Here is a 24,825-nt window from a genome sequence, read left to right as displayed (position 1 = left end):
GTCCATCCCAAAATCCGACAAACAAGCAAAATGAACAAAAAACATTGAATTCAATTCTTTCTGATTTTAGAAACTGCATTAAAGAAGGGGTGCAACGGTCCTGGAGATACTGCAATACCAGGTCAATGCGTGGAGTGGACAGAGCAAGCTCTTTTTCCATCTCCCTGTTCTAAAAATCCATTTAATATATGGTCCCCAGATAGGGGACGTATCAGATATTAAACTGATAAGAACAGATACTACACTTGATCTTAGCCAAAAGGCCGAGAAGCGATAACCAGAATTGGTTTCAAACTACGGAGCCACCCAAGGATCCTGAAAAGTCCATTTGTGGAGATGAGCTCCTGGACTCCCGTTAAGAAGACATGTTGTCAACCTCTAGATCCCTTACATGCCTGCACTTTTCGGCTTGCTGCTGCTGCAATCCACGCGTTTTAGATCTGCATAACTCCACCTCTTTAAACACAGCACCTTCACCCCCTGCTGTTCCCACCCGCCTCAACACCGTTGGAAGGGAGGAGAACCAATTAAGGCGGGGGGTGGGGTGGAACGAGCAGCTGTCTACCCTTAGCAGGAGGGCTCCTGATTACATACCTCTCCTGCTGCTGCTGCTGCTGGCTGTCCAGCAGCAGACTGAAGGTGGCTGCTGCTGTGCACAGGTATATAAAGGCTCAGAGCCTATTATGACACGCGCAGCCAGCGTTCCATTGCCACATTCCATCTACTGCAGGCAGGATACCTGGCTGGCTGAATGTCGCTGAGAAGCTCACAGAGACCGCCATAAGCAACAGTTTAACAGAATGCCACAGACTAATCAACCAAACTTTTTGGGTTGGGTTCTCTTTTATAGTCTGCAGGCATTAAATGAAAGAAGTCAGTGTTCCAGCAGAAGGAGACAACGTTTCAGAAAAGGCATTGTAGCAAACCAAAAAAGAAATTTTAAGCGCAGCAGAGTAACCAGCGCACATACCTGTTAGCTCAGGTGAGTTTAAAAGGCTGCTGTTGATAACAAGGGCATTTGCTAAATAGATGGTGTGTGTGCAACAATATACTGAAAGGTCAATTATATTGTGCAGCTTATCTCACCACCTGTAGTTATTTAGGTGAAAGCTCCAAAATGCTTGCCTAATATGTCTGTTTATCCAAAAGGAAGTAAAAAGGGAGAGCTAGAAAGATAGCATTGCATCACATTACATGGCAATGCAATGCACAGTTGCTGAAGTTGAACCAAAATGAGCTTGTAATCTGGCTTCTGCAACTTTGAACATGAAAAATCCAATGAGGAGAAGAAAAGCAAAGCCAAAGAGTCCATCCCAAAATCCGACAAACAAGCAAAATGAACAAAAAACATTGAATTCAATTCTTTCTGATTTTAGAAACTGCATTAAAGAAGGGGTGCACCGGTCCTGGAGATACTGCAATACCAGGTCAATGCGTGGAGTGGACAGAGCAAGCTCTTTTTCCATCTCCCTGTTCTAAAAATCCATTTAATATATGGTCCCCAGATAGGGGACGTATCAGATATTAAACTGATAAGAACAGATTTTTTTTTTTTTTTTTTTTCTCCTCAGACGAGGAAATTCCACAGTCTATGGAAACCAGACAAAGGAAAATTCCATCAAAAACAGCTGCGTCAAATCCAATACGCAATTTGCTGTCCCCATCATCATCGGAAATATTTATTTCATATTTCAAAACAACAATAACAAAAATCAAGAGGTACTAACAATATATCTCCACTTTTTAACTTTCCATATTCCCTCCGCATCCACTTCCCCTCTCCTCTTTTTGTCCCATAGGAAACACACATACATCTTCCCCAAAATCACCTTCACACTATCCTTTACAGCAATTTCCTTCCTTTTAAACACATACACATTCCTCACATCCCATAACACTTCCTTTATACATGCAAGCATCAACCACAAGACTCTTTCCTTCGTCCAATCACATATTCCCAAACCAAACATAAACAACTCAAAAGACAACAAATTCACACCACACAATTCTTTACACAAAGGCCCCATTCTCCCAATCACATCTCTAGCATACTGGCAATTCCAAAAAACATGCAACACACTTTCCCTTCCACCACAGCCATTTCTTGGACACATTTCACTCCTCACCAAACCTCTATTCCTCTGAAATTCTCTCACAGGTAATACTCCATGTAAAGACTGCCACACAACTTCACTCTGTTTGTTGGTCATACCACTCATCCGCACTTTCTTCCAAACCTTCTGCACATCACCACCCCTAACCATATTTATTCCACATTCTACCTCTCTACATTCAATCATCCTATACACAGCCTTCTTATTCTCCAGCAATCTCACATCTGCATCACACAGTTCATACCTCACCAAAAACTTATAAACCCACACATACCATACAGGCACCTCAAAAGCAATCGGACATCGCAAATCCCTTTCTTGCCACTTTAAACGAAACAAATACGCTCCAAATAAATACCTACACATAGATGAAAACTTTCCATCCGCCCTAATCACTTTCAAAACAAACACAACGATATTCACACCAAAAAACACGTCCAAATTCGGAAAACCCAAACCACCTTTTTCCACTCTTTTAACCAAAATTTCTCTCCTAGCTCTCTCCATTTTCGAGTTCCACAAAAAAACAAATAAAATTCTATTCAAGCTTCTCATACACATATATCCTGGTGGAAATACTACCGCAATATATAAAAATATTGGCAACACCACACTCTTAACAATTAAAATCTTCCCAAAAAAGGATAAACTCCTCAATTTCCAAGAATTCAACTTCTGCTCAACTTTTCCTTTCGCATCATCCCAACTTTCTTTCCCATCCAAACTCTCTGAAAACTTCACACCCAAAACTTTAATAGGTCCATTCACTACATTCACACCTACATCCCTACTTAAACTTCCGCCTCCAAAACCCTTACACTCACTCTTTTCCCAATTCACTTTAAACGCAGATGCACCACAAAAAATAGACACTAACAACTTCACCCGCCTCACCGAACATTCAGAATCACATAATACACACACGTCATCCATATAACCACTCACCTTCCATTCTTTTCCTCCACCTCCCGGCACTTGCACACCACGAATTACCTTATCTTTCCTCAGCATACACAACAATGGCTCAATTGCACAAATAAATGCTACAGGGGACAAAGGACACCCCTGTCGCACACCCGAAAACACATTCACTTTCCTACCCACATACCCATTCATTAAAACACAGCTATAAACACCCGCATACAAACTTCTCACTCGCCCAACAAAATCAGCCGGAAAACCCATTTTTAACAACACTCTGAACAAAAAACCATGCGACAACCTATCATAAGCCTTTTCAAAATCCAAACTTAACAAAAATACACTCTTCTTACGACCCATGCAATCCCATAGACAATCTCTTAACATACACACACACTCATGAATCCGCCTCCCAGGTACCGCACAACACTGCTCATCCCCAATCACACTCTCTATCACATCACGCATCCTATTAGCCATAAGTTTTGCATAGATTTTATAATCACAATTAAGTAACGTTATTGGCCTCCAATTCCTCAGACTTTTCAAATCCCCTTTCTTAGGAATTAACACAACCATACCTGCACGCATACTCTCAGTCACCTCCATGTTTCCCCACATATACTTACATACATCCACAAAGTCCTTACCAATCACACCCCACATCACACGATAAAATTCTACTGGGAGGCCATCCTCCCCCGGCGTCTTATTCAAAGCCATACTACACATAACCTTCCATACCTCATCACCAGTCACCTCACCCATCACTCTCTCTCTTTCTGCTTCACTCAACTTACTCTCTAACACACTCAAAACATCATTCTCCAAACATTCATCCCTCTGTTTCACTGCATACAGATCCTCATAAAACTTAGCCACCTCTTCACACATATCCTCTCCACTCACCTCACTTCCATCTGCTCCATACACCACGCTCATACTCTGTTTCTTTCCAAAAACTTTTTTAAAGAAAAACCGAGAACATTTCTCATCCTGCTCCATCTTATCAATCTTTGCCCTAAACACTATGCTTCTCCCTCTCTCCAACAAAAACTCACTAATCTCCTTTTTTACCTCTAAAATATCCTCCTCCACCTCAACTCCTCCTTCCCTTAACTTATACAAAACGCTCAACCGCGCGTTCAGTTTAACAAAACTCTCTCTTTTAATTGCTGCATACTTGTATCCTAAATTTTTAAAGAACATTTTTGTTTGTTTCTTCACCCAGTCCCACCACTCACAAACATTCCCAAACTCATTTTTATGCTTACACCATTCTTCATACCGCCTTTCATACTCCTTTCTCACATCTTCATTCTCTAACAGTTTAACATTTAACTTCCACAATCCTCTCCCAAACACTCCATCAACTTTTATATCCAACTCACACAACATACACACATGATCTGAAAAAAGAACGTTTTCCTGCCTATAATTAACAGAAACCATATTTTTAGAAATAAAACAATAATCCAATCTGGATTGTACCCTACCACTCTCAGAAAAGAAAGTGTTCAACAAAGGATTCATGTTACACACGCGCTGCATATCACACAACCCAAAATCATTCACTAACTCCAATAATGCTTTCCCAGACACATCCACATTCACTCTCCCCACATCACAGTTCATATCACCCACAATTACCACAGGTATTCTTCCTGGAACAAAAAGCTTAATTTTTTCAAATAAATTTTTGCGCTCATTTTTTTCAACTGGCGCATAAACATTAATAACACAAAACTTTACATTCTTGTATACAAAATTAGCAAGGATACATCTCCCCACCTCAATAACCAAATAATCACTCAAAACAACCTCCCTTCCTTTAACCAAAATACCCACACCATCATTCTTATTACATGCACTCCCCGACCACACAGACGCTCCATAAGACCATTCATCCCCTTTCACACCATCCACTACCCCACATTCTTGTAAACAAAAAATAGATGCATTTTGCATAGCTAAAAACTCAAAAATAGCAGCTCTTCTTACTTTACTTTTAAACACTCTTACGTTTTGGGACACTATGGTAAATCCCATAATACTTCTACTCCTTCACCAATTACACAAAGAAATAGCCTTTGGCCTAAACCAAAGCTCACAAGAGGACAAAAAGAAAAAACATTTACAATATTATATGGTGACACTATCCAGCACCACCACTATCCTCCTCCGCCATCAGAACAGAACAGCTGGTTTCCGACCCGCTGGCTTCACCAGCCACACTCCTCATTCTGGCAGTTCTGATCTTCCTCTGAGGCTCACTAAAATCTGCATCATCACTGCCCCCACCATCCTCCCTACGACTCTTCTTTGCACCCCTATCATCCTCCGAAGAAAAATCTTCAATGTTTTCAGGACCCGAAGGGTGTTCAGGACTGTCGGGTTCCGAGATTTGCACTTCACATCCTGTTGCGTCCATTGCCTCTCCAAAAGTCATCATCTCAGGCAGCTCTGCTTCCACCACTTTCCTAGATATTCTCGCAGACACTGGCTTTTTCTCCACCTTTGCCACTTCCCTCCAGAACTCCTTTTCTTCCCTCCGCTTCTTCCTCATTTCTTCAGCAGAAGAAGAACATGGTCTCAGGGACACCTCCTCTGGCGCCGTAGAGGGAGTGGCTCTACCAGTTTCCCGCCTCCTTCCCTCTCTCTCCTCCCTCTCCAATCTTTCCAGCACTTTCAGTGCGCTTGCCATCTGCCTCCTCTCCAGCTCCTCCTCCTTCTGTTCTTTATCAGAACGTCTAGGTGCACTCATAGGACAGTCCTTATACATGTGATCACTACTCCCACAGACATCACAGGACTTGGCCTCTGGACACTGGTTGGCCATATGCCCCTCCTTTCTGCAATTTCGGCAACACTGCCCTTTAAGGCATGTTACCATGGTATGTCCGAAAGAAAAGCATCTACGGCAAAACATGGGCTGGCCTGGGTAAAAGAGGAAACCTCTATGGCCTGCAACGGAAAAATTTGATGGAGGGTGTCTAAAGCCCCCCACACTGTCAGGATCCCTTTTCAATTTCACACGGAATTTATACTGGCAGTTAAAGATTCCTAGACAATTGACTTGCTTCACTCCCTTCCGCACATATTCACAGTAGCGAGAGAGGAAGCACTCCAGCAGCTCAGGGTCTGTAAAAGGGTTATAGACAGTCACAGTCACCTCCTTTTCTTGCAGACCAAACAAAGGTTCCCATCTAACTCCTTCCAAGCAGGGGTCACTAGAGTGACCACGGAGCCATTCAAAGACATTAAGGCAAACATCCTGGTCCATAAAGGTAACGTCATAATTACCTTGACGTGAAAATTCGTTGACACTGAAGATCTCAGAACGTCTTGCTCCAGCTTTGCCTTCAACGATGTCTTGGACAATGAAAACCACGTTGTTCTTGTTCTGGTCAGATGGATCCACGGACAAACGGATGGTGTTCTTCACAAAAGACATCTTGGATTCTGTCGGTATGGAATACCACAGGAAAAAGCAGAAAATCCTCCACAAAAGGGTCCGGATTCCTCCAGGAGACTCGCACCAATCAAGGTACAGTCATAAGATCTTAGCCAAAAGGCCGAGAAGCGATAACCAGAATTGGTTTCAAACTACGGAGCCACCCAAGGATCCTGAAAAGTCCATTTGTGGAGATGAGCTCCTGGACTCCCGTTAAGAAGACATGTTGTCAACCTCTAGATCCCTTACATGCCTGCACTTTTCGGCTTGCTGCTGCTGCAATCCACGCGTTTTAGATCTGCATAACTCCACCTCTTTAAACACAGCACCTTCACCCCCTGCTGTTCCCACCCGCCTCAACACCGTTGGAAGGGAGGAGAACCAATTAAGGCGGGGGGTGGGGTGGAACGAGCAGCTGTCTACCCTTAGCAGGAGGGCTCCTGATTACATACCTCTCCTGCTGCTGCTGCTGCTGGCTGTCCAGCAGCAGACTGAAGGTGGCTGCTGCTGTGCACAGGTATATAAAGGCTCAGAGCCTATTATGACACGCGCAGCCAGCGTTCCATTGCCACATTCCATCTACTGCAGGCAGGATACCTGGCTGGCTGAATGTCGCTGAGAAGCTCACAGAGACCGCCATAAGCAACAGTTTAACAGAATGCCACAGACTAATCAACCAAACTTTTTGGGTTGGGTTCTCTTTTATAGTCTGCAGGCATTAAATGAAAGAAGTCAGTGTTCCAGCAGAGGGAGACAACGTTTCAGAAAAGGCATTGTAGCAAACCAAAAAAGAAATTTTAAGCGCAGCAGAGTAACCAGCGCACATACCTGTTAGCTCAGGTGAGTTTAAAAGGCTGCTGTTGATAACAAGGGCATTTGCTAAATAGATGGTGTGTGTGCAACAATATACTGAAAGGTCAATTATATTGTGCAGCTTATCTCACCACCTGTAGTTATTTAGGTGAAAGCTCCAAAATGCTTGCCTAATATGTCTGTTTATCCAAAAGGAAGTAAAAAGGGAGAGCTAGAAAGATAGCATTGCATCACATTACATGGCAATGCAATGCACAGTTGCTGAAGTTGAACCAAAATGAGCTTGTAATCTGGCTTCTGCAACTTTGAACATGAAAAATCCAATGAGGAGAAGAAAAGCAAAGCCAAAGAGTCCATCCCAAAATCCGACAAACAAGCAAAATGAACAAAAAACATTGAATTCAATTCTTTCTGATTTTAGAAACTGCATTAAAGAAGGGGTGCACCGGTCCTGGAGATACTGCAATACCAGGTCAATGCGTGGAGTGGACAGAGCAAGCTCTTTTTCCATCTCCCTGTTCTAAAAATCCATTTAATATATGGTCCCCAGATAGGGGACGTATCAGATATTAAACTGATAAGAACAGATACTACACTTGATCTTAGCCAAAAGGCCGAGAAGCGATAACCAGAATTGGTTTCAAACTACGGAGCCACCCAAGGATCCTGAAAAGTCCATTTGTGGAGATGAGCTCCTGGACTCCCGTTAAGAAGACATGTTGTCAACCTCTAGATCCCTTACATGCCTGCACTTTTCGGCTTGCTGCTGCTGCAATCCACGCGTTTTAGATCTGCATAACTCCACCTCTTTAAACACAGCACCTTCACCCCCTGCTGTTCCCACCCGCCTCAACACCGTTGGAAGGGAGGAGAACCAATTAAGGCGGGGGGTGGGGTGGAACGAGCAGCTGTCTACCCTTAGCAGGAGGGCTCCTGATTACATACCTCTCCTGCTGCTGCTGCTGCTGGCTGTCCAGCAGCAGACTGAAGGTGGCTGCTGCTGTGCACAGGTATATAAAGGCTCAGAGCCTATTATGACACGCGCAGCCAGCGTTCCATTGCCACATTCCATCTACTGCAGGCAGGATACCTGGCTGGCTGAATGTCGCTGAGAAGCTCACAGAGACCGCCATAAGCAACAGTTTAACAGAATGCCACAGACTAATCAACCAAACTTTTTGGGTTGGGTTCTCTTTTATAGTCTGCAGGCATTAAATGAAAGAAGTCAGTGTTCCAGCAGAAGGAGACAACGTTTCAGAAAAGGCATTGTAGCAAACCAAAAAAGAAATTTTAAGCGCAGCAGAGTAACCAGCGCACATACCTGTTAGCTCAGGTGAGTTTAAAAGGCTGCTGTTGATAACAAGGGCATTTGCTAAATAGATGGTGTGTGTGCAACAATATACTGAAAGGTCAATTATATTGTGCAGCTTATCTCACCACCTGTAGTTATTTAGGTGAAAGCTCCAAAATGCTTGCCTAATATGTCTGTTTATCCAAAAGGAAGTAAAAAGGGAGAGCTAGAAAGATAGCATTGCATCACATTACATGGCAATGCAATGCACAGTTGCTGAAGTTGAACCAAAATGAGCTTGTAATCTGGCTTCTGCAACTTTGAACATGAAAAATCCAATGAGGAGAAGAAAAGCAAAGCCAAAGAGTCCATCCCAAAATCCGACAAACAAGCAAAATGAACAAAAAACATTGAATTCAATTCTTTCTGATTTTAGAAACTGCATTAAAGAAGGGGTGCACCGGTCCTGGAGATACTGCAATACCAGGTCAATGCGTGGAGTGGACAGAGCAAGCTCTTTTTCCATCTCCCTGTTCTAAAAATCCATTTAATATATGGTCCCCAGATAGGGGACGTATCAGATATTAAACTGATAAGAACAGATTTTTTTGATTGAATATATCTTTTATTAGCACAAAAAATAAGTTAACAGACAGTGTACAGTGCCGCAGCCCAGTACACACAGAATTCTACATCATATTTACATAGCATGAGGATACGACGCACTAACTAGACACATCACACCCCTATGCTACACAAAACACTCAATCTGAAAGAAAAAGCATGTCAACCAATACAGTACGACGAACCGTGATAAGGGATGGGGATTGGGAAAAAGGGGATGGGGAGGGGAAAATCACAGGCCCGAAGCTTTATTGAAAGACAAGACACATAAGGGGAGAGGGGGAGGAGGGGTTTAGTCCTCGTCCTCGTCCTCCGGACCGTCCATGATGGAATAGTCTCTGAGCAGGCTGTGGATCAGCCTGCGGCAGTCCTGGATGGACATCCTCTCCCTCCTCAAGATGAGCCGGTTCCTGGCGACCCAAACGGCATCCTTGAAGCAGTTCATAAGGCGCCAAGCCTCCTGGATGGCTCCGACGGTATGAACCCCAGGGAAGAGTCCGTAAAGCACAGAATGGTGCGATAGGCTCGCCCTGGGGACAGAGTTCCTCAGGTCGTCCTCAAGTGCAGTCAATAGGCGCTGTGCAAATCCGCAGTCCCAAAAAGTGTGCAAAGATGTTTCCTCCACGAAGGGGCACCTTGGGCAGTACCGGGTCTTGCACAGGTTCCGGGCATGCATGAATGACCGGACGGGCAGTCCGCCCTGAATCGCCATCCACGACAAGTCCTTGTGCCCGTTGGTCAGCCTGTCAGACGACACATTTGTCCACACAGTCTCCAGCGTGTCCTGGTGAAGTCCTGTGATGTTCTCCACGTCATCCTTGGCTCTGATTAGCTTGTGGATAGTTTTGGGCTTCCACAAGTCAGGCTTGAGTCCCTCCAGTTGATGCTCCCCCACAAATCGAACGACGTCTCCGTAGAACCATGGCGTCGTCCAGTTGTAGGGGAAGGAGCTGTCCCACTTGTCCCAGCCGAGTCGCCTCCAAAGAGGAAGCAGGAAGAAGCGAGACATGGACCTGCCCGCGGAGCCATTCTTGACTTGCAAAGTCCGGCGGACACAATCACACACAAAAGAGGATCTCAGGAGGGTGGGGATATCTGGAACGCCCTTCCCACCCTTGCGAGGCTCCTTGTACATGACGGCCCGCCTGACTCTGTCCATCTTGGATCCCCAGACAAAGTGAAACACTGTCCTGGTAATGGCCCTGCACACAGTGACGTGTGGGGGCCAGGCCTGCGCCGTGTACTGCAAGACGGGCAGGACCTCATTACGTAGGATGAGTGCCTTACCCTCACAAGTGAGGTGTCTGAGGCTCCAGAGTCCGATCCGTTGCTTCACCTTGGCCAAGCGTTCTTGCCAGGACTTGAGGGCCGCTCCTTCCTTCCCGAACCAGACTCCCAGCACCTTGAGGAAATCCGGTTGAATGTTGAAGGGGAAGGGGGCGGAGGAGGCCGGCTGCCAATCCCCGAAGAGCATGGCTTCCGACTTCCTGCAGTTGACTTTGGCCCCTGAAGCCCGGCCGAACCTCTCACACGTCTGGACGAGGGCGTCGACTGAACCACGATCAGCGCAGAAGACGGTGACGTCGTCCATGTAGAGCGAGCACTTGACCTCGTGTCGTCCCGGACCCGGTGCGGTGATCCCTCTGATCTCTCCATTCTGCCGGATAGCCTCTGCGAAGAGTTCTATAACACAAACAAAAAGAAGAGGTGATAGAGGGCAGCCTTGTCTGACCCCAGAGAGGACAGGGAAGGGGTCAGTCTTCCAGCCGTTCACCAACACCGAGCTGTGGATATCAAAATACATCAGACGGACATACGAACAAAACATGTTACCCAAACCTAACCGGTGCAGAGCTCGGCCCATGAACTCGTGGGAAACCCGGTCGAAGGCCTTCTCCTGATCCAAGGAGACCAGGGCCGCGTGTGCGCGGCGGACCTTGATGTACTCGACCGTGTCCCGCACGAGAGCGAGGCTGTCTGCGATGCGACGTCCAGGAATGCCGCAGGTCTGGTCCGGGTGGATGATCCGTCCGATGACCGTCTTAAGTCGTGTCGCCATAGCCTTGGCCAGGATCTTGTAGTCCACGTTGAGCAGAGTGATGGGACGCCAATTCCTCAGGTCGCACCTCTCTCCCTTCCGCTTGTACAGGATCGTGACCATTCCTTCCCTCAAAGATGGAGGCATTCTACCCTCCACCACCATCTCCTCGTACAGGTCCAACAGGTCCGGACAGATGAGGTCTCCCAGCGCTACATAGAGCTCCGCTGGAAGACCATCACTGCCCGGGGTCCTGCCGGTCCTAAAGGATTTAGCGGCAGAGAGCAATTCGCCCACCATCAGAGGTTTGTCCAAGGCTGCCGTGCCTGCAGGATCAAGATGGTTAGTGATACCTGACAGGAACTTATCAGCAGCGTCGGGGTCGGTAGTCTTGTGGGAGTAGAGTTCGCTGTAGAAGTCGCTGACGACCCTCATCACGTCCTCCTTCCCACGTCGCATGTTTCCGCTCTCGTCTCGCAGCTCGTTCAGGGGCGTGTGACCGGCATGAAGTTTCCTGAAAAAGAATGAGTTACATTTCTCACCCTTCTCCAGATTCTCCACTTTGGAACGGAAGATGATTCGCTTGGACTCCTCCTCAAAGTGCCTTTTCAGGCTCTTCTTGGTCTCCTCCAGCTCCTCCCTCACGTCCCAGCCGCAGTGAAGAAGGTCCTGCAGCGACCGCAGCTCGCGCTGCAGCCCTCTGAAGTCCCTCCTCTTCTCACACGCCTGTTGTCGACCCTTGGCCTGAAAGAAACAGCGAAACTCAAGTTTAACATATTCCCACCAATCAGAGACTGTTTGGAAGCTACCCTTGTAGGACTGCCACATTGCGTAGGCTGCTCTCAGCTCCTCCACGACTTCATCCTGAGCCAGCAGAGCACAATTCAGCTTCCAGGAGCCGGGGCCGGACGGAAAACCGTCGCCGAGGACACCTTGTAAGTGAATGGCTCTGTGGTCGGAGAAGAAGCAGGAGACCATCGAGTGCCTACTCTGCCTGACTGCCCGAGAGGTGAACACAAAGTCAATCCTGGAGCGGAGTGAGCCATCGGGTCGGCTCCACGAATAGTTCGTGGAGCCTCTCCCCATGGAGCCCACCACGTCCTGAAGAGAGGCCTCGGTTACCATCTCGATGAGCAGCTTGGACGTGATGTCCAACTTGGCAGATGTGCCAGAACTACGACCGTCCTCCTCGATGGGGCAGTTGAAATCCCCGGCCATCACTAAGGTCCTGGTGGTGGCAAGCTGAAGCCGCAGGGTCTGGAAAAGCTCCAAACGCTCATTCTTCAGTGGGGACGCATACACGTTGATGAACCTGACAGGTTCTCCCGCCCAGTTGCCATCTACAACAAGAGCCCTGCCGCAGATGAGCTCCTGGACGGACTCAAGCGTGAATGCGCCCCCCCTGATCAGAATTGCGACCCCCGCAGACTTGCAGTCACCCCCACCGGACCAGTAGGATGGACCGTGGGACCACTCCCTGGCCAGATGTTTGAAGGACCTAGAGGAGGGAAGGGAACATTCCTGCAACATATAAACATCACACAACTGGGAAGTAAGGAAGGCATAAATAGTCTGACGTCTGAACTTGTCCTTGATGCTCCTGACATTAATGGAAAATAAGTTATTAGCCATCATGTAGGGAAAAAAGAAAAAGTTAGCGCAGGCAATACACCTTAGTTACCACTCCGGTCGGGTGGTCCCTCGTCGGTGTTGACTGCTGGTGACGGGATCACCAGCAGGCCCTCTTCCTCCATCTGGTCAAGCAGCGCGGCCTCGATCTCGGCGACCACCAGTTCCTCCTCTTCTGGCTCGGCCACCAGGGTCTCAACCATGTGCTCCATCTCTTCTGGCTCAGGGAGGGTATCCTCCTTTTCGCCTACGAAATCCAGAATCTTCTTTTTGGAGGATTCAGTAGCAGGGCTGTCCTCCACCTTCCTCGTTCCCCGGGTTGGAACTGGGGAGACAAGAAGGGGAAAATCCTCCTCGGAATAGATAGCGGCGGGTGGAGGAAAGGTTAATTCCACCGCTACCATGGTCTGGGGAGGGAGAGTGGCTGCCGGGGCAGGGGAAAGGACACCTGCTGAGGAGTAGGGGAAGGAGGAAGAGGAAGTGGAATCCTCAGCAGGGGTGGCCGGGGTGGGGGGGGATTGGACGGGGGTGGCAGGGGGAGGGATCGAGAGAGGGGTGACAGAACTCTTACCCTCCTTTGACTTTTTCTTCTGCTTCGGAGCTGCTGGGACCGTCGCTGTGGCTTTGGCCACCGACTCCTTGACCGCTTTGGCCTTGGTCGTCTCGGCCTTGGCCGCTGGGGCCTTGGTCGTCGCGTCCTTGACCTTCACAGGCCTGGTCGTCGGGGCCTTGTCCTCCGTAGCTGGGGTCGTCGCAACCACCGATGCCCAGGATCTCTCACGCCTGGGGCAATCCTTGTACAGATGAGCCGCCAGCCCACACAGGTTGCAGGACGTCTTCTTCGGGCAGTCCTTCGAGCTGTGTCCCGTCACTCGACAAATCCTGCAGGCATCCTCCTTGCAGTCCTTCATCTCGTGGCCGTTCTTGCCGCATCTCCTGCAGTTCCGCGGCATGTCCGGGTAATAGATGAGGCCGTAGGAGTTGCCCAGGGAGAATGTCGGGGGCAGGTGCCGAAGTCCGTCTGAGTACGCCAGGTCCCTGTGAAGTCTAACGGTCACCGACCACTTACCTGTCCAGAAGCCGAGTCCATTCAGGATGTGAGAGGGTTCCTTCACAACCAAACAGAAGCGTCTCAGGAAGGTACAGATGTCTTGGCCTGGGGTGTGCGGGTTGCGCATGGAGACCGTGATCCTCCTTTCATCCCTCTGGATAGGGCAGCTACCTGTAAAGGCAGAGAAAGAATTATCCGGTCCTTTTGCGCTTACCATTTCCCAGAACCTCCTGCAGGTGTTCACAGTGGCGAAGGTGATGAAGAAGATCCCCGTCAAGAAGGTCTGGATGCTGAGGGTGTCCGACCTGGAGAAGCCTCGATCCAGCAGCATCTTCTGGCAGAACACGTCCGAGGACATGTCCGGCACCCTCCCATCCACTTCCTTCAGCTTCAGGGCCACCGTCTGCCGCATCCATGGCTCCAGGGCTGGAGCTTCGTGGCGGGGCTTCTGGGGTCCCTTCTGCTGGCCAGTCGTGGAGGCAGAGTCCTTGGGGTCAGAATCGGCTCCTGGCTGGGCCCTCCTGGCTGTCCCCAGCTCCAGGCTCTTCTTTTCGGCCTTCCTCGCAGCGCTTGCCATGGCTTTCCTCATGCAGTTACTTCTTGGAGCTGGATCTGGAACTCTGCCCGGAATGGGTGGAGCTATGCAGATTCTTCTCCCGTCGTGTTCTGGACAAATTCCCCGAAAGGTCTTTGTCTCGATGATTTTCTTCCTCGAAGATTCCACAGGACAGCCCGATTCTTCTCCGAGTCTTCGTCTTCTTCTGGATTCTTTAGAGCTTCTTCCTCCCACCGATATCCGCCTTCGTTCTCCGATGTCAGCTGGGATCCGAAGCTCTTCTCCTTCCGAGTTCGATCGCTCTCGTCAAGTGTAGATCGTAGCTCTTGAGTTCTTAAAAGAACAGATACTACACTTGATCTTAGCCAAAAGGCCGAGAAGCGATAACCAGAATTGGTTTCAAACTACGGAGCCACCCAAGGATCCTGAAAAGTCCATTTGTGGAGATGAGCTCCTGGACTCCCGTTAAGAAGACATGTTGTCAACCTCTAGATCCCTTACATGCCTGCACTTTTCGGCTTGCTGCTGCTGCAATCCACGCGTTTTAGATCTGCATAACTCCACCTCTTTAAACACAGCACCTTCACCCCCTGCTGTTCCCACCCGCCTCAACACCGTTGGAAGGGAGGAGAACCAATTAAGGCGGGGGGTGGGGTGGAACGAGCAGCTGTCTACCCTTAGCAGGAGGGCTCCTGATTACATATCTCTCCTGCTGCTGCTGCTGCTGGCTGTCCAGCAGCAGACTGAAGGTGGCTGCTGCTGTGCACAGGTATATAAAGGCTCAGAGCCTATTATGACACGCGCAGCCAGCGTTCCATTGCCACATTCCATCTACTGCAGGCAGGATACCTGGCTGGCTGAATGTCGCTGAGAAGCTCACAGAGACCGCCATAAGCAACAGTTTAACAGAATGCCACAGACTAATCAACCAAACTTTTTGGGTTGGGTTCTCTTTTATAGTCTGCAGGCATTAAATGAAAGAAGTCAGTGTTCCAGCAGAAGGAGACAACGTTTCAGAAAAGGCATTGTAGCAAACCAAAAAAGAAATTTTAAGCGCAGCAGAGTAACCAGCGCACATACCTGTTAGCTCAGGTGAGTTTAAAAGGCTGCTGTTGATAACAAGGGCATTTGCTAAATAGATGGTGTGTGTGCAACAATATACTGAAAGGTCAATTATATTGTGCAGCTTATCTCACCACCTGTAGTTATTTAGGTGAAAGCTCCAAAATGCTTGCCTAATATGTCTGTTTATCCAAAAGGAAGTAAAAAGGGAGAGCTAGAAAGATAGCATTGCATCACATTACATGGCAATGCAATGCACAGTTGCTGAAGTTGAACCAAAATGAGCTTGTAATCTGGCTTCTGCAACTTTGAACATGAAAAATCCAATGAGGAGAAGAAAAGCAAAGCCAAAGAGTCCATCCCAAAATCCGACAAACAAGCAAAATGAACAAAAAACATTGAATTCAATTCTTTCTGATTTTAGAAACTGCATTAAAGAAGGGGTGCACCGGTCCTGGAGATACTGCAATACCAGGTCAATGCGTGGAGTGGACAGAGCAAGCTCTTTTTCCATCTCCCTGTTCTAAAAATCCATTTAATATATGGTCCCCAGATAGGGGACGTATCAGATATTAAACTGATAAGAACAGATACTACACTTGATCTTAGCCAAAAGGCCGAGAAGCGATAACCAGAATTGGTTTCAAACTACGGAGCCACCCAAGGATCCTGAAAAGTCCATTTGTGGAGATGAGCTCCTGGACTCCCGTTAAGAAGACATGTTGTCAACCTCTAGATCCCTTACATGCCTGCACTTTTCGGCTTGCTGCTGCTGCAATCCACGCGTTTTAGATCTGCATAACTCCACCTCTTTAAACACAGCACCTTCACCCCCTGCTGTTCCCACCCGCCTCAACACCGTTGGAAGGGAGGAGAACCAATTAAGGCGGGGGGTGGGGTGGAACGAGCAGCTGTCTACCCTTAGCAGGAGGGCTCCTGATTACATACCTCTCCTGCTGCTGCTGCTGCTGGCTGTCCAGCAGCAGACTGAAGGTGGCTGCTGCTGTGCACAGGTATATAAAGGCTCAGAGCCTATTATGACACGCGCAGCCAGCGTTCCATTGCCACATTCCATCTACTGCAGGCAGGATACCTGGCTGGCTGAATGTCGCTGAGAAGCTCACAGAGACCGCCATAAGCAACAGTTTAACAGAATGCCACAGACTAATCAACCAAACTTTTTGGGTTGGGTTCTCTTTTATAGTCTGCAGGCATTAAATGAAAGAAGTCAGTGTTCCAGCAGAAGGAGACAACGTTTCAGAAAAGGCATTGTAGCAAACCAAAAAAGAAATTTTAAGCGCAGCAGAGTAACCAGCGCACATACCTGTTAGCTCAGGTGAGTTTAAAAGGCTGCTGTTGATAACAAGGGCATTTGCTAAATAGATGGTGTGTGTGCAACAATATACTGAAAGGTCAATTATATTGTGCAGCTTATCTCACCACCTGTAGTTATTTAGGTGAAAGCTCCAAAATGCTTGCCTAATATGTCTGTTTATCCAAAAGGAAGTAAAAAGGGAGAGCTAGAAAGATAGCATTGCATCACATTACATGGCAATGCAATGCACAGTTGCTGAAGTTGAACCAAAATGAGCTTGTAATCTGGCTTCTGCAACTTTGAACATGAAAAATCCAATGAGGAGAAGAAAAGCAAAGCCAAAGAGTCCATCCCAAAATCCGACAAACAAGCAAAATGAACAAAAAACATTGAATTCAATTCTTTCTGATTTTAGAAACTGCATTAAAGAAGGGGTGCAACGGTCCTGGAGATACTGCAATACCAGGTCAATGCGTGGAGTGGACAGAGCAAGCTCTTTTTCCATCTCCCTGTTCTAAAAATCCATTTAATATATGGTCCCCAGATAGGGGACGTATCAGATATTAAACTGATAAGAACAGATACTACACTTGATCTTAGCCAAAAGGCCGAGAAGCGATAACCAGAATTGGTTTCAAACTACGGAGCCACCCAAGGATCCTGAAAAGTCCATTTGTGGAGATGAGCTCCTGGACTCCCGTTAAGAAGACATGTTGTCAACCTCTAGATCCCTTACATGCCTGCACTTTTCGGCTTGCTGCTGCTGCAATCCACGCGTTTTAGATCTGCATAACTCCACCTCTTTAAACACAGCACCTTCACCCCCTGCTGTTCCCACCCGCCTCAACACCGTTGGAAGGGAGGAGAACCAATTAAGGCGGGGGGTGGGGTGGAACGAGCAGCTGTCTACCCTTAGAAGGAGGGCTCCTGATTACATACCTCTCCTGCTGCTGCTGCTGCTGGCTGTCCAGCAGCAGACTGAAGGTGGCTGCTGCTGTGCACAGGTATATAAAGGCTCAGAGCCTATTATGACACGCGCAGCCAGCGTTCCATTGCCACATTCCATCTACTGCAGGCAGGATACCTGGCTGGCTGAATGTCGCTGAGAAGCTCACAGAGACCGCCATAAGCAACAGTTTAACAGAATGCCACAGACTAATCAACCAAACTTTTTGGGTTGGGTTCTCTTTTATAGTCTGCAGGCATTAAATGAAAGAAGTCAGTGTTCCAGCAGAAGGAGACAACGTTTCAGAAAAGGCATTGTAGCAAACCAAAAAAGAAATTTTAAGCGCAGCAGAGTAACCAGCGCACATACCTGTTAGCTCAGGTGAGTTTAAAAGGCTGCTGTTGATAACAAGGGCATTTGCTAAATAGATGGTGTGTGTGCAACAATATACTGAAAGGTCAATTATATTGTGCAGCTTATCTCACCACCTGTAGTTATTTAGGTGAAAGCTCCAAAATGCTTGCCTAATATGTCTGTTTATCCAAAAGGAAGTAAAAAGGGAGAGCTAGAAAGATAGCATTGCATCACATTACATGGCAATGCAATGCACAGTTGCTGAAGTTGAACCAAAATGAGCTTGTAATCTGGCTTCTGCAACTTTGAACATGAAAAATCCAATGAGGAGAAGAAAAGCAAAGCCAAAGAGTCCATCCCAAAATCCGACAAACAAGCAAAATGAACAAAAAACATTGAATTCAATTCTTTCTGATTTTAGAAACTGCATTAAAGAAGGGGTGCACCGGTCCTGGAGATACTGCAATACCAGGTCAATGCGTGGAGTGGACAGAGCAAGCTCTTTTTCCATCTCCCTGTTCTAAAAATCCATTTAATATATGGTCCCCAGATAGGGGACGTATCAGATATTAAACTGATAAGAACAGATACTACACTTGATCTTAGCCAAAAGGCCGAGAAGCGATAACCAGAATTGGTTTCAAACTACGGAGCCACCAAAGGATCCTGAAAAGTCCATTTGTGGAGATGAGCTCCTGGACTCCCGTTAAGAAGACATGTTGTCAACCTCTAGATCCCTTACATGCCTGCACTTTTCGGCTTGCTGCTGCTGCAATCCACGCGTTTTAGATCTGCATAACTCCACCTCTTTAAACACAGCACCTTCACCCCCTGCTGTTCCCACCCGCCTCAACACCGTTGGAAGGGAGGAGAACCAATTAAGGCGGGGGGTGGGGTGGAACGAGCAGCTGTCTACCCTTAGCAGGAGGGCTCCTGATTACATACCTCTCCTGCTGCTGCTGCTGCTGGCTGTCCAGCAGCAGACTGAAGGTGGCTGCTGCTGTGCACAGGTATATAAAGGCTCAGAGCCTATTATGACACGCGCAGCCAGCGTTCCATTGCCACATTCCATCTACTGCAGGCAGGATACCTGGCTGGCTGAATGTCGCTGAGAAGCTCACAGAGACCGCCATAAGCAACAGTTTAACAGAATGCCACAGACTAATCAACCAAACTTTTTGGGTTGGGTTCTCTTTTATAGTCTGCAGGCATTAAATGAAAGAAGTCAGTGTTCCAGCAGAAGGAGACAACGTTTCAGAAAAGGCATTGTAGCAAACCAAAAAAGAAATTTTAAGCGCAGCAGAGTAACCAGCGCACATACCTGTTAGCTCAGGTGAGTTTAAAAGGCTGCTGTTGATAACAAGGGCATTTGCTAAATAGATGGTGTGTGTGCAACAATATACTGAAAGGTCAATTATATTGTGCAGCTTATCTCACCACCTGTAGTTATTTAGGTGAAAGCTCCAAAATGCTTGCCTAATATGTCTGTTTATCCAAAAGGAAGTAAAATGGGAGAGCTAGAAAGATAGCATTGCATCACATTACATGGCAATGCAATGCACAGTTGCTGAAGTTGAACCAAAATGAGCTTGTAATCTGGCTTCTGCAACTTTGAACATGAAAAATCCAATGAGGAGAAGAAAAGCAAAGCCAAAGAGTCCATCCCAAAATCCGACAAACAAGCAAAATGAACAAAAAACATTGAATTCAATTCTTTCTGATTTTAGAAACTGCATTAAAGAAGGGGTGCACCGGTCCTGGAGATACTGCAATACCAGGTCAATGCGTGGAGTGGACAGAGCAAGCTCTTTTTCCATCTCCCTGTTCTAAAAATCCATTTAATATATGGTCCCCAGATAGGGGACGTATCAGATATTAAACTGATAAGAACAGATACTACACTTGATCTTAGCCAAAAGGCCGAGAAGCGATAACCAGAATTGGTTTCAAACTACGGAGCCACCAAAGGATCCTGAAAAGTCCATTTGTGGAGATGAGCTCCTGGACTCCCGTTAAGAAGACATGTTGTCAACCTCTAGATCCCTTACATGCCTGCACTTTTCGGCTTGCTGCTGCTGCAATCCACGCGTTTTAGATCTGCATAACTCCACCTCTTTAAACACAGCACCTTCACCCCCTGCTGTTCCCACCCGCCTCAACACCGTTGGAAGGGAGGAGAACCAATTAAGGCGGGGGGTGGGGTGGAACGAGCAGCTGTCTACCCTTAGCAGGAGGGCTCCTGATTACATACCTCTCCTGCTGCTGCTGCTGCTGGCTGTCCAGCAGCAGACTGAAGGTGGCTGCTGCTGTGCACAGGTATATAAAGGCTCAGAGCCTATTATGACACGCGCAGCCAGCGTTCCATTGCCACATTCCATCTACTGCAGGCAGGATACCTGGCTGGCTGAATGTCGCTGAGAAGCTCACAGAGACCGCCATAAGCAACAGTTTAACAGAATGCCACAGACTAATCAACCAAACTTTTTGGGTTGGGTTCTCTTTTATAGTCTGCAGGCATTAAATGAAAGAAGTCAGTGTTCCAGCAGAAGGAGACAACGTTTCAGAAAAGGCATTGTAGCAAACCAAAAAAGAAATTTTAAGCGCAGCAGAGTAACCAGCGCACATACCTGTTAGCTCAGGTGAGTTTAAAAGGCTGCTGTTGATAACAAGGGCATTTGCTAAATAGATGGTGTGTGTGCAACAATATACTGAAAGGTCAATTATATTGTGCAGCTTATCTCACCACCTGTAGTTATTTAGGTGAAAGCTCCAAAATGCTTGCCTAATATGTCTGTTTATCCAAAAGGAAGTAAAATGGGAGAGCTAGAAAGATAGCATTGCATCACATTACATGGCAATGCAATGCACAGTTGCTGAAGTTGAACCAAAATGAGCTTGTAATCTGGCTTCTGCAACTTTGAACATGAAAAATCCAATGAGGAGAAGAAAAGCAAAGCCAAAGAGTCCATCCCAAAATCCGACAAACAAGCAAAATGAACAAAAAACATTGAATTCAATTCTTTCTGATTTTAGAAACTGCATTAAAGAAGGGGTGCACCGGTCCTGGAGATACTGCAATACCAGGTCAATGCGTGGAGTGGACAGAGCAAGCTCTTTTTCCATCTCCCTGTTCTAAAAATCCATTTAATATATGGTCCCCAGATAGGGGACGTATCAGATATTAAACTGATAAGAACAGATACTACACTTGATCTTAGCCAAAAGGCCGAGAAGCGATAACCAGAATTGGTTTCAAACTACGGAGCCACCCAAGGATCCTGAAAAGTCCATTTGTGGAGATGAGCTCCTGGACTCCCGTTAAGAAGACATGTTGTCAACCTCTAGATCCCTTACATGCCTGCACTTTTCGGCTTGCTGCTGCTGCAATCCACGCGTTTTAGATCTGCATAACTCCACCTCTTTAAACACAGCACCTTCACCCCCTGCTGTTCCCACCCGCCTCAACACCGTTGGAAGGGAGGAGAACCAATTAAGGCGGGGGGTGGGGTGGAACGAGCAGCTGTCTACCCTTAGCAGGAGGGCTCCTGATTACATACCTCTCCTGCTGCTGCTGCTGCTGGCTGTCCAGCAGCAGACTGAAGGTGGCTGCTGCTGTGCACAGGTATATAAAGGCTCAGAGCCTATTATGACACGCGCAGCCAGCGTTCCATTGCCACATTCCATCTACTGCAGGCAGGATACCTGGCTGGCTGAATGTCGCTGAGAAGCTCACAGAGACCGCCATAAGCAACAGTTTAACAGAATGCCACAGACTAATCAACCAAACTTTTTGGGTTGGGTTCTCTTTTATAGTCTGCAGGCATTAAATGAAAGAAGTCAGTGTTCCAGCAGAAGGAGACAACGTTTCAGAAAAGGCATTGTAGCAAACCAAAAAAGAAATTTTAAGCGCAGCAGAGTAACCAGCGCACATACCTGTTAGCTCAGGTGAGTTTAAAAGGCTGCTGTTGATAACAAGGGCATTTGCTAAATAGATGGTGTGTGTGCAACAATATACTGAAAGGTCAATTATATTGTGCAGCTTATCTCACCACCTGTAGTTATTTAGGTGAAAGCTCCAAAATGCTTGCCTAATATGTCTGTTTATCCAAAAGGATGTAAAAAGGGAGAGCTAGAAAGATAGCATTGCATCACATTACATGGCAATGCAATGCACAGTTGCTGAAGTTGAACCAAAATGAGCTTGTAATCTGGCTTCTGCAACTTTGAACATGAAAAATCCAATGAGGAGAAGAAAAGCAAAGCCAAAGAGTCCATCCCAAAATCCAACAAACAAGCAAAATGAACAAAAAACATTGAATTCAATTCTTTCTGATTTTAGAAACTGCATTAAAGAAGGGGTGCACCGGTCCTGGAGATACTGCAATACCAGGTCAATTCGTGGAGTGGACAGAGCAAGCTCTTTTTCCATCTCCCTGTTCTAAAAATCCATTTAATATATGGTCCCCAGATAGGGGACGTATCAGATATTAAACTGATAAGAACAGATACTACACTTGATCTTAGCCAAAAGGCCGAGAAGCGATAACCAGAATTGGTTTCAAACTACGGAGCCACCCAAGGATCCTGAAAAGTCCATTTGTGGAGATGAGCTCCTGGACTCCCGTTAAGAAGACATGTTGTCAACCTCTAGATCCCTTACATGCCTGCACTTTTCGGCTTGCTGCTGCTGCAATCCACGCGTTTTAGATCTGCATAACTCCACCTCTTTAAACACAGCACCTTCACCCCCTGCTGTTCCCACCCGCCTCAACACCGTTGGAAGGGAGGAGAACCAATTAAGGCGGGGGGGTGGGGTGGAACGAGCAGCTGTCTACCCTTAGCAGGACGGCTCCTGATTACATACCTCTCCTGCTGCTGCTGCTGCTGGCTGTCCAGCAGCAGACTGAAGGTGGCTGCTGCTGTGCACAGGTATATAAAGGCTCAGAGCCTATTATGACACGCGCAGCCAGCGTTCCATTGCCACATTCCATCTACTGCAGGCAGTATACCTGGCTGGCTGAATGTCGCTGAGAAGCTCACAGAGACCGCCATAAGCAACAGTTTAACAGAATGCCACAGACTAATCAACCAAACTTTTTGGGTTGGGTTCTCTTTTATAGTCTGCAGGCATTAAATGAAAGAAGTCAGTGTTCCAGCAGAAGGAGACAACGTTTCAGAAAAGGCATTGTAGCAAACCAAAAAAGAAATTTTAAGCGCAGCAGAGTAACCAGCGCACATACCTGTTAGCTCAGGTGAGTTTAAAAGGCTGCTGTTGATAACAAGGGCATTTGCTAAATAGATGGTGTGTGTGCAACAATATACTGAAAGGTCAATTATATTGTGCAGCTTATCTCACCACCTGTAGTTATTTAGGTGAAAGCTCCAAAATGCTTGCCTAATATGTCTGTTTATCCAAAAGGAAGTAAAAAGGGAGAGCTAGAAAGATAGCATTGCATCACATTACATGGCAATGCAATGCACAGTTGCTGAAGTTGAACCAAAATGAGCTTGTAATCTGGCTTCTGCAACTTTGAACATGAAAAATCCAATGAGGAGAAGAAAAGCAAAGCCAAAGAGTCCATCCCAAAATCCGACAAACAAGCAAAATGAACAAAAAACATTGAATTCAATTCTTTCTGATTTTAGAAACTGCATTAAAGAAGGGGTGCACCGGTCCTGGAGATACTGCAATACCAGGTCAATGCGTGGAGTGGACAGAGCAAGCTCTTTTTCCATCTCCCTGTTCTAAAAATCCATTTAATATATGGTCCCCAGATAGGGGACGTATCAGATATTAAACTGATAAGAACAGATACTACACTTGATCTTAGCCAAAAGGCCGAGAAGCGATAACCAGAATTGGTTTCAAACTACGGAGCCACCCAAGGATCCTGAAAAGTCCATTTGTGGAGATGAGCTCCTGGACTCCCGTTAAGAAGACATGTTGTCAACCTCTAGATCCCTTACATGCCTGCACTTTTCGGCTTGCTGCTGCTGCAATCCACGCGTTTTAGATCTGCATAACTCCACCTCTTTAAACACAGCACCTTCACCCCCTGCTGTTCCCACCCGCCTCAACACCGTTGGAAGGGAGGAGAACCAATTAAGGCGGGGGGTGGGGTGGAACGAGCAGCTGTCTACCCTTAGCAGGAGGGCTCCTGATTACATACCTTTCCTGCTGCTGCTGCTGCTGGCTGTCCAGCAGCAGACTGAAGGTTGCTGCTGCTGTGCACAGGTATATAAAGGCTCAGAGCCTATTATGACACGCGCAGCCAGCGTTCCATTGCCACATTCCATCTACTGCAGGCAGGATACCTGGCTGGCTGAATGTCGCTGAGAAGCTCACAGAGACCGCCATAAGCAACAGTTTAACAGAATGCCACAGACTAATCAACCAAACTTTTTGGGTTGGGTTCTCTTTTATATTCTGCAGGCATTAAATGAAAGCAGTCAGTGTTCCAGCAGAAGGAGACAACGTTTCAGAAAAGGCATTGTAGCAAACCAAAAAAGAAATTTTAAGCGCAGCAGAGTAACCAGCGCACATACCTGTTAGCTCAGGTGAGTTTAAAAGGCTGCTGTTGATAACAAGGGCATTTGCTAAATAGATGGTGTGTGTGCAACAATATACTGAAAGGTCAATTATATTGTGCAGCTTAT

The 24,825-nt window shown here is 46.9% G+C and overlaps 11 non-coding genes and 1 pseudogene across 11 annotated transcripts; all 12 read right to left on the bottom strand.

Annotated features, from left to right (window-relative positions):
- Positions 1 to 84: 84 nt before the first annotated feature.
- LOC141234467 (U2 spliceosomal RNA) lies at positions 85 to 275 on the bottom strand. Its single transcript, XR_012300446.1, has one exon. It is a non-coding gene; the product is annotated as a U2 spliceosomal RNA (small nuclear RNA).
- A 1,115-nt stretch (positions 276 to 1,390) lies between these two features.
- Positions 1,391 to 1,581, bottom strand: LOC141234581 (U2 spliceosomal RNA). Its single transcript, XR_012300543.1, has one exon. It is a non-coding gene; the product is annotated as a U2 spliceosomal RNA (small nuclear RNA).
- A 6,156-nt stretch (positions 1,582 to 7,737) lies between these two features.
- LOC141234265 (U2 spliceosomal RNA) lies at positions 7,738 to 7,928 on the bottom strand. The gene has a single exon (XR_012300248.1). It is a non-coding gene; the product is annotated as a U2 spliceosomal RNA (small nuclear RNA).
- A 1,115-nt stretch (positions 7,929 to 9,043) lies between these two features.
- Positions 9,044 to 9,237, bottom strand: LOC141234516 (U2 spliceosomal RNA). The gene has a single exon (XR_012300493.1). It is a non-coding gene; the product is annotated as a U2 spliceosomal RNA (small nuclear RNA).
- Positions 9,238 to 14,798: 5,561 nt separating this feature from the next.
- On the bottom strand, positions 14,799 to 14,876 carry LOC141234618 (U2 spliceosomal RNA; annotated as a pseudogene).
- A 1,115-nt stretch (positions 14,877 to 15,991) lies between these two features.
- LOC141234264 (U2 spliceosomal RNA) lies at positions 15,992 to 16,182 on the bottom strand. The gene has a single exon (XR_012300247.1). It is a non-coding gene; the product is annotated as a U2 spliceosomal RNA (small nuclear RNA).
- Positions 16,183 to 17,297: 1,115 nt separating this feature from the next.
- Positions 17,298 to 17,488, bottom strand: LOC141234466 (U2 spliceosomal RNA). Its single transcript, XR_012300445.1, has one exon. It is a non-coding gene; the product is annotated as a U2 spliceosomal RNA (small nuclear RNA).
- Positions 17,489 to 18,603: 1,115 nt separating this feature from the next.
- Positions 18,604 to 18,794, bottom strand: LOC141234263 (U2 spliceosomal RNA). Its single transcript, XR_012300246.1, has one exon. It is a non-coding gene; the product is annotated as a U2 spliceosomal RNA (small nuclear RNA).
- A 1,115-nt stretch (positions 18,795 to 19,909) lies between these two features.
- Positions 19,910 to 20,100, bottom strand: LOC141234262 (U2 spliceosomal RNA). Its single transcript, XR_012300245.1, has one exon. It is a non-coding gene; the product is annotated as a U2 spliceosomal RNA (small nuclear RNA).
- Positions 20,101 to 21,215: 1,115 nt separating this feature from the next.
- Positions 21,216 to 21,406, bottom strand: LOC141234261 (U2 spliceosomal RNA). Its single transcript, XR_012300244.1, has one exon. It is a non-coding gene; the product is annotated as a U2 spliceosomal RNA (small nuclear RNA).
- Positions 21,407 to 22,521: 1,115 nt separating this feature from the next.
- Positions 22,522 to 22,712, bottom strand: LOC141234476 (U2 spliceosomal RNA). The gene has a single exon (XR_012300454.1). It is a non-coding gene; the product is annotated as a U2 spliceosomal RNA (small nuclear RNA).
- A 1,116-nt stretch (positions 22,713 to 23,828) lies between these two features.
- Positions 23,829 to 24,019, bottom strand: LOC141234259 (U2 spliceosomal RNA). The gene has a single exon (XR_012300242.1). It is a non-coding gene; the product is annotated as a U2 spliceosomal RNA (small nuclear RNA).
- Between the last annotated feature and the right edge of the window lie 806 nt (positions 24,020 to 24,825).

The sequence above is a fragment of the Phyllobates terribilis genome, unplaced genomic scaffold (genome assembly GCF_046119375.1).
Source record: "Phyllobates terribilis strain yellow unplaced genomic scaffold, ASM4611937v1 Scaffold_636__1_contigs__length_917067, whole genome shotgun sequence".
NCBI lineage: Eukaryota > Metazoa > Chordata > Amphibia > Anura > Dendrobatidae > Phyllobates > Phyllobates terribilis.
The sequence above is the reverse complement of the archived record's forward strand: the minus strand, read 5'-3'. Positions and strand labels throughout refer to the sequence as shown.